The following is an 8,500-nucleotide window of genomic DNA, read 5'->3' on the forward strand; positions in this document are numbered from 1 at the left end:
ATTAATGACTACATGACAGCAGAGGGCACAGTTGTCAGAAATTCGAATCAAGGATGCAAATATACTCCCAGGGAGTTTTGTCATAACTTCAAATGGTCACCAAGCAACCGGTCATACAGGGGACTATCCAGTGGTGGGTTTCAAAATTTTTTACTACCGGTTCTGTGGGCGTGGCTTGGTGGGCGTGGCTTGGTGGGCGTGGCAGGGGAAGGATACTGTAAAATCTCCATTCTCTCCCCAATCCAGGGGAAGGTTACTGCAAAATCCCCATTTCCTCCTGATCAGCTGGGACTCGGGAGGCAGAGAATAGATGGGGGCAGGGCCAGTCAGAATTTTTACTATCGGTTCTCCGAACTACTCAAAATTTCCGCTACCAGTTCTCCAGAACTGGTCAGAACCTGCTGAAAAACCCACCTTTGGGAAGAGCACTCGGAGGCTCCAACTGGTCCAGAATGCGGCCGCGCGGGTGGTTATGGGCGCAACTCGTTGTGCCCACGTGACACCCCTCCTGCGTGAGGTGCACTGGCTCCCAGTGGTCTTCCGGGTGCGATTCAAGGTGTTGGTCATCACCTTTAAAGCGCTCCATGGCATAGGATCCAGGTACCTTTGAGACCGACTGCTGCCACCAATAGCCTCCCACCAGCCAGTTCGCTCCCACAGAGAGGGTCTCCTCAGGGTGCCATCGGCCAAGTTATGTCGGCTGGTGACACCCAGAGGGAGGGCCTTCTCTGTGGGAGCCCCAGCCCTGTGGAATGAACTGCCCCCGGAAATACGTAAGATCTCCGCCCTCCGGGTGTTTCGCTGTGCACTCAAGACCCTGTTGTTCCGCCAGGCCGGGCTATCAACATAATAATTTTAAATTGGGTGTTTTAAATTTCTGGAATTTTAAATTGAGCCGAATTATTTAATAATTTTAAATTATTTTAATTGATGTTTGTCTTGTGCTTTTAATAGGCTGTACACCGCCCTGAGTCCTTCGGGAGAAGGGCGGTATAGAAATAAAATTATTCTTATTCTTCTTATTCTTATCTGTATAAATCTAAATTAGCTTATCTTCACTTGTCCCTGGGGTCCCTTGCGATGTATCCAGAGATGGGCTATTGGTGGTTCAGACCAGTTAGAGCGAACCCGTAGTTCCGCCCACCGGCTAGGCCCGCCCACCCGCTATCCCGTCCTATATATCTCACTCTCTGGCTCACTCGCCCCACCCACGCAGCCCAGCTGATTTCAGCACCTTGCCCGCTCTACTCACCGCGGCTGCCCGAGAAGGTGTGCTTGAAGCCACGTGCAAGCTCACATTTTCGGTTCTGCACTACGGTTGTTAAATTATGCGAAGGCCCCCTATGGGTGTATCTCATGAATTGCAGTAGCAGGAAAATTAATTACACGCAACTAAGGTACGGTTAAAAAGCTAGTTTGCAGTTCTGCTGAAATCAATAGCAAACTGATGAGAATTTTTGATGCCTGACTGTTAGGGCATCATCGTAATAAATCTTGATTCTTTCTCTTCCCCAAATTGTGGGGTGGGGGGGGGAGAATCCTGAAATGAATATATTTAACTTTTTGGAGATCTTGTTTCTTGTTTTCATGTACAGCCATTGATTTTTCTTTTCCTCTGGCTGGCTGCAATTTGAATTTAGCGTTATCGTCTCAGAATTATTTGGGTAAGTTACCTTTTCAAACGGGAGCTTTTATTGTATAGGTTTCTTGTTTCATACTACCGAGCTATATTGTGTGCGTGTAATATATTCTGCAGCAGCTGCCTTCGGTTTGTAAAATATGGGAATAAATTTTTGTACTCTTGCTATAAATCTCCGTTGGCTCAAATTGCATTCCTGAGCATATTGTCTCTGTCTGTTGGAGAACGCCAGCCAAGAACGAGCATCCGTCTCGGGTGACTGCAATGTTCTTTTTTGTGGAAGGAATATTTAATTTATTTATCAAATGCATCTCTAGGCCTGTCACAATCCAAACAATTCTTAGCGGATTACACAGGGAGGGAAAAATGCAAAATAAAACATACCTGGGACCTAAAATAAAAACTTTTATTTTAACGGCAGTGCAACAATGCAAGGGAAAAAGAACGAAGGAAGAGGACAACATTGAAAAAAAATAAATCTGAAAAAAATCCATCTGACCGGTATCATTTTTTCTACACAGTCCTCGACTTACAACAGTTCATTTAGTGACCATTCAGTTACAGCAGCACTGAAAAAAGGGACTTACGACCATTTTTCACACTTATGACCGTGGTCATGTGATCCAATTTCGGATGCTTGGCAACTGACTCAGACTTATGACGGTTGCAATGTCCCGGGGTCACATGATCCTCTTTTGCGACTTTCTGACAAGCAAAGTCAACGAGGAAGCCAGATTCACTTAAGAGCTGTGTTACTTACATAAGAACTGCGGTGATTCACTTAACAACTGTGGCGGGAAGGGTCATAAAATGGAGCAAGCTCTCTTAACAAATGTCTCGCACAGCAACATAAATTTTGGGATCGATTGTGGTCATAAGTTGAGGTAAGTTAATACCTGGACTGTATTAACCCTGTACATACACTTGACCAAATAGAAATGTGGTTGGCTTGTATGGTGTGAATTTGGCCAGTGTGGTCCTCGACTTACAACTGGTTGCTTAGTGACTGTTCGAAGTTACAACAGACTTCTCTAAGGCTACTTATGACCTACAGTAATCAAAGGAGGAGCTTCTATTGTGCTGTGATGACGATCAAGTGTTTTTGACCTCTCCCACTCTGGACTCCGTGGAGGAAATTATTATTATAATATTTTTTCTCTCCACTCTTTTTCTTTCGATCCATCAAGTCAAATTTGGGAACATGCGGTATGTCAGCGTTCCAAATAATGCACCCATTGAAAGCAGAACTCCAAGGCAGGTAGATTTCTCAACGAACAATTTATTGGTTACATCATATTGGCACAACTGGTGAAAACCGACTCTGAAAGTTCCCGCAGTTTCACCTAATTAAAAAGCAAAAGTTCCCCCTTCCTCCCAGTCATCAGTCACGTTGTCTAATAGTGGTGCTGGCAGGTTGCCTGGTTACTCCACTCCTCCTCTTCTCAGCCACCCGTTGGAATGACCTTGGTTCCCACAAGAAATTTTTTTATTTTGATGGCAAAGCTGAGCTATTTAATTTTCCTCCTCCCTTTCTCTCCCTCTGCCACGAAGCCTCAAAGATGACCTCAGGCAGGCTCCTTTCAGGATTGACACGGTATCTAATACTTCTGCCTCCTATTCTGCCCAACGACAATCCTATGACATATGTTGAGCTGAGAGAAAGTGATTTCAGGAAGTGGCATAATGAGCAAAGAAACACCCAAAATAGTCTAATTGTGTGTACCCACACAATGGATGTTCACTGTTTTTTACAAAAACAAGAGGTTGGGAGAGGATGAACAAAATACAGGCAGTCCTCGGCTTACAACAATTCATTTAGTGACCATTCAAAGTTACAACAGCAGTGAAAAAAAGCGACTTACGACCGTTTTTCACACTTAATGTCCATTGCAGCATCCCCATGATCATGTGATCAAAATTTGGATCTTGGGCAACTGACTCACATTTATGACCTTTGCGGTATCCCGGGGTCATGTCGTCTCCTATTGGGACCTTCTGACAAGCCAATAGGGAAACCAGATTCACAATCATGTTATTAATTTAACAAGTGCAGTGATTCACTTAACTGATGAGACAAGAAAAGTCGTAAAATGGGGCAAAACAAATTTCTCACTTGGCAACATAAATTTTGGGCTCAATTGTGGTCACGAGTCGAGGACTACCTATATAGGAAGGTGCTATTGCTATACGGGTGAGAAGGGGATTTTCATATATAATTACTTTGTTCTATTGTGACTTTTTAAGGGACGCGGTGGCTCAGTGGCTAAGATGCCGAGCTTGTCGAGCGCAATTATGGAAAGGGGAAGAAGTACCATCGGACCAGATGATTATTAAAAAAAATTTGTGGTGTGCAGAATGTGATAGATTAACATATACTCTTAAAGATAGACAAGAACCAACTTTCAATCAAAGCTGGGATAAATGGTATAAATGGATAGAAGTAAAAATGCCATGAGATAGATGTTAGGAAAGCATATAGCATAGATTTGTTGATACTAAGCTAAATATGAGCCTGAATAGCTCAACAGACAGCTCTGTAATTTAACACCAGCTGTCTGCAATTAAAGTAAGATCGAATCCCGCCAGGCTCAAGGTTGACTCAGCCTTCCATCCTTTCTAAAGTAGGTAAATTGAGGACCCAGTTTGTGGGGGCAATAAGCTGACTTATATACACGTATAAAATATACAAAAGTATGAAGGCTATTGCTTAGCGCATTGTAAGCCGCCCTGAGTCTCCGGAGAAGGGCGGTATATATATATATATATATATATATGTTTTCTCAGGTTTTCGCGGGTGTTTGTATGTAGGTCTTTGGTTATTCGGGTCTTCTCCCACGTAAAATTGGAAGTGTCTTGGCGACGTTTCGACGAAGTCTCATTCGTCATCTTCAGGCTGGTGTTCTCGGCTTCGTGCTTCCAGGAGCAATGTGAGATCGCAGCTGTCTCTTCCTTTTAACTGCTAGTGGGGGTGTGAGCTGATTGGGTGGGAACTTGGCTGTGTTCTGATTGGGTGGAGGTGTGTTCTGATTGGTTAGGGGCTTGGCTGTGCTCTGATTGGATGGGGGGTTGGTTGTGCTCTGATTGGCTGGGGGTGTGTTCTGTTTGGGTGGGGGCTTGGTTGTGCTCAGCTTAGTCTGAGTTGCAGGGGGATTTGAGCTGGTGAGCTGCGTTGTTGTTGTTTGGCTTCGTATTTGTGGCCGTGCGAGCTCTTCATGGTGGGTGTCAGTCTGCTTCATGTATGGATTGGAGGGGTTTAAAGTGGCTAATGATGCAGCTGCGGTCTGGCTTCTGGTCCTTGGTCGTGGCTCATTATCAGTGTGGGTTTGAGTCTGTTTTCTGCGTGGATGTGTGGTGGTGACATCCTGTGTGGCTCTCGTGAATGTGGGTCTGGTGTCATTCGTCGTGTTAGGGACTCGTTTGTCAATAAGGGCGGGTTTCCAAATGGCTGGTAGGCGGGAGGTATCATCTCGTTTGTTCATGCTGTGTGGGCGTTTTTCTATCTCGATGGCTTCTCTGATTATTCTGTTGTTAAAGTGTTCAGTTTTGGCGATAGTTCTGGTCTTTTTAAAGTCAATATCATGTCCTGTGGCTTTAAGGTGTTGGACCAGGGAAGAAGTTGGTTCCTCTTTTCTGACTGAGTTCTTGTGTTCTTCTATGCGTGCACTTATTCGTCTGTTGGTTTGTCCGATGTATGTGGTGGGGCAGGCGGTGCATGGGATTTCATATACTCCTTGATTTTCTAACTCAATTTTGTCTTTGGGGTTCCTTAGGATGGTGGATATTTTTCGGTTTGTGCAGAATGCTGTCTTGATGTTATGTTTGTGGAGGATTTTGCTTATTCTGTCTGTGGTGCCTTTTATGTATGGGAGGAGGGCTTTGCCGTTTTCTTGTTCTCTGTCTTGGATTTTAGTGGGGGTTTCTTTTTGGATTAGGTTGGTGATCTTATTTCTTTGGAATCCATTGGATGTTAGTACGTTAGTGAGAGTGTGTAGTTCAGTTTTTAGGTGTTGTTTGTCAGCTAAGCGTTTTGTTCTGGAAATGAGTGTCTTGGCTACAGAGTTGATCTGGGCAGGGTGGTGATGTGAGAGTGCGTGCAGATAGCGGTTTGTGTGTGTTTTCTTCTGGTAGATAGTGTGTCCTAGGGAGCCATTGGATTTTCTGTAGACTAAGACATCCAGGAAGGGAAGTTGGTTGTTCGCTTCTGTTTCCATGGTGAACTGTATTTTGGGGTGTAGGCTGTTGAGGTGTGTGAGGAAGTTGTCCAGTTTTTCTTTCCCATGTGGCCAGATTATGAAGGTGTCGTCCACATATCTGAGCCAGAGTTTAGGTTTGTGATCAGATTTTTCCAGAGCTTGGGTTTCAAAGTATTCCATATAGAGGTTGGCAATGACAGGTGAGAGGGGTGATCCCATGGGTGCTCCTTCTGTTTGTTTGTATTTCTGTCCATTATAGATGAAGTATGTGTTGGATAGGCAGTGGTTGGTCAGATCTAAGATGTGCTTTGGGGGGTTATATTTGTTTTGGATAATTGTCAAGGCTTCTTTGATTGGTACTTGGGTGAAGAGGGATATGACATCGAAGCTCACGAGTAGGTCACTGGGCTGTAAGTTTTGTTGCTTTATGATGTCTATGAACTGGAATGAGTTTTTTACGTATGAGGTGATGGATTCTGCATAGGGCTGTAGTTGTTTGGCGAGAAATTTGGCTAGGTTTTGTAGAGGTGAGCCTATGGAGCTGACTATGGGTCTAAGTGGGGTTCCTTCTTTGTGTATCTTGGGGAGACCATAAAGCTTAGGGCATCTGGATGATTTCTCTCTGGGAATGATTCTTTGCTGAATCTCTTCGCTGATGGGGGAGGCTTTTATTTTGGATCTGGTGGTTTTTTCCAGGTAGGTGGTGGGGTCTGTGTTTAGGGGTTTGTATATGGAGTCTTGGAGTAGGTTGGTTAATTTGGTTTGGTTAATTTGGTTTGGTACATATATATATATGTAGGTCTTTGGTTATTCGGGTCTTCTCCCACGTAAAATTGGAAGTGTCTTGGCGACGTTTCGACGAAGTCTCATTCGTCATCTTCAGGCTGGTGTTCTGAAGATGACGAATGAGACTTCGTCGAAATGTCGCCAAGACACTTCCAATTTTACGTGGGAGAAGACCCGAATAACCAAAGACCTACATACAAACACCCGCGAAAACCTGAGAAAACATTCAATTTGACTTTAAAAAGACCAGAACTATCGCCAAAACTGAACACTTTAACAACAGAATAATCAGAGAAGCCATTGAGATAGAAAAACGCCCACACAGCATGAACAAACGAGACGATACCTCCCGCCTACCAGCCATTTGGAAACCCGCCCTCATTGACAAACGAGTCCCTAACAAGACAAATGACACCAGACCCACACTCATGAGTGCCACACCTGATGTCACCACCACACATCCACGCAGAAAGCAGACTCAAACCCACACTGATAATGAGCCACGACCAAGGACCAGAAGCCAGACCGCAGCTGCATCATTAGCCACTTTAAACCCCTCCAATCCATACATGAAGCAGACTGACACCCACCATGAAGAGGTCGCACGGCCACAAACACGAAGCCAAACAACAACAACGCAGCTCACCAGCTCAAATCCCCCTGCAACTCAGACTAAACTGAGCACAACCAAGCCCCCACCCAAACAGAAAACACCCCCAGCCAATCAGAGCACAGCCAAGCCCCTAACCAATCAGAACACACCTCCACCCAATCAGAACACAGCCAAGTTCCCACCCAATCAGCTCACAACCCCACTAGCAGTTAAAAGGAAGAGACAGCTGCGATCTCACATTGCTCCTGGAAGCACGAAGCCGAGAACACCAGCCTGAAGATGACGAATGAGACTTCGTCGAAACGTCGCCAAGACACTTCCAATTTTACGTGGGAGAAGACCCGAATAACCAAAGACCTACATATATATATATATATATATATATATATATATATATATATATATATATATATATATGTAAGAAGATTAACAAGTGTAAGATGCAATGTGGAAAATTTAATCGAAGATGTAGTATGAGGGTATGTAATGTTACTTAGGAACTGTATGTATATGGGGGCTGAATCAACCCTAGTTGTATGTATGTGATTTTGTTTTGTTATCATCTTCTTTTTGTTTGTTTTTTTGTCTTCAGTTTATAATAAAAATAATTAAAAAAAAGACGCCGAGCTTGTCGATCGAAAGGTCAGCAGTTCAACGGTTCAAATCCCTAGTGCTGTGTAACGGGGTGAGGTCCCGTTACTTGTCCCAGCTTCTGCCAACCAAGCAGTTCGAAAGCACGTAAAAAATGCAAGTAGAAAAATAGGGACCACCTTTGGTGGGAAGGTAACAGCCTTCCGTGCGCCTTTGGCGTTGAGTCCTGCCGGCCACAGGACCACGGAGGGGTCTTCGGACAGCGCTGGCTCTTCGGCTTTGAAACGGAGATGAGCACCGCCCCCTAGAGTCGGGAACGACTAGCACATATGTGCGAGGGGAACCTTTACCTTTGCCTTTATTGTGACTTTAGTTTCTTTTCTGCCCCAACATCTAAATTTAGATTGTGGTTTCTACAAAGCCTGGACCTTTCTGTTTTGCAATGTTATAAAGTGCTTTATATATTGATCGTGCTATTATGAATATTGCACGATCATCCTTTGGCCCAGGGAGATAGAGAAAAAAAATGCAACCAGCCAAATTCTACTTGGGAATGGCAGGAATAATCGCGTAGCCCTTGACTTATGACTGCAAATGGGACCAGAATTACTGTTACTAAGCAAGGCAGTCTTTAAGTGAGTCACGCCTGATTTTATGATCTGTTTTTGCTAGTTAGGC

Source organism: Pantherophis guttatus, chromosome 1, assembly GCF_059756535.1.
Source record: "Pantherophis guttatus breed Tessera chromosome 1, ASM5975653v1, whole genome shotgun sequence".
Classification (NCBI taxonomy): Eukaryota; Metazoa; Chordata; class Lepidosauria; order Squamata; family Colubridae; genus Pantherophis; species Pantherophis guttatus.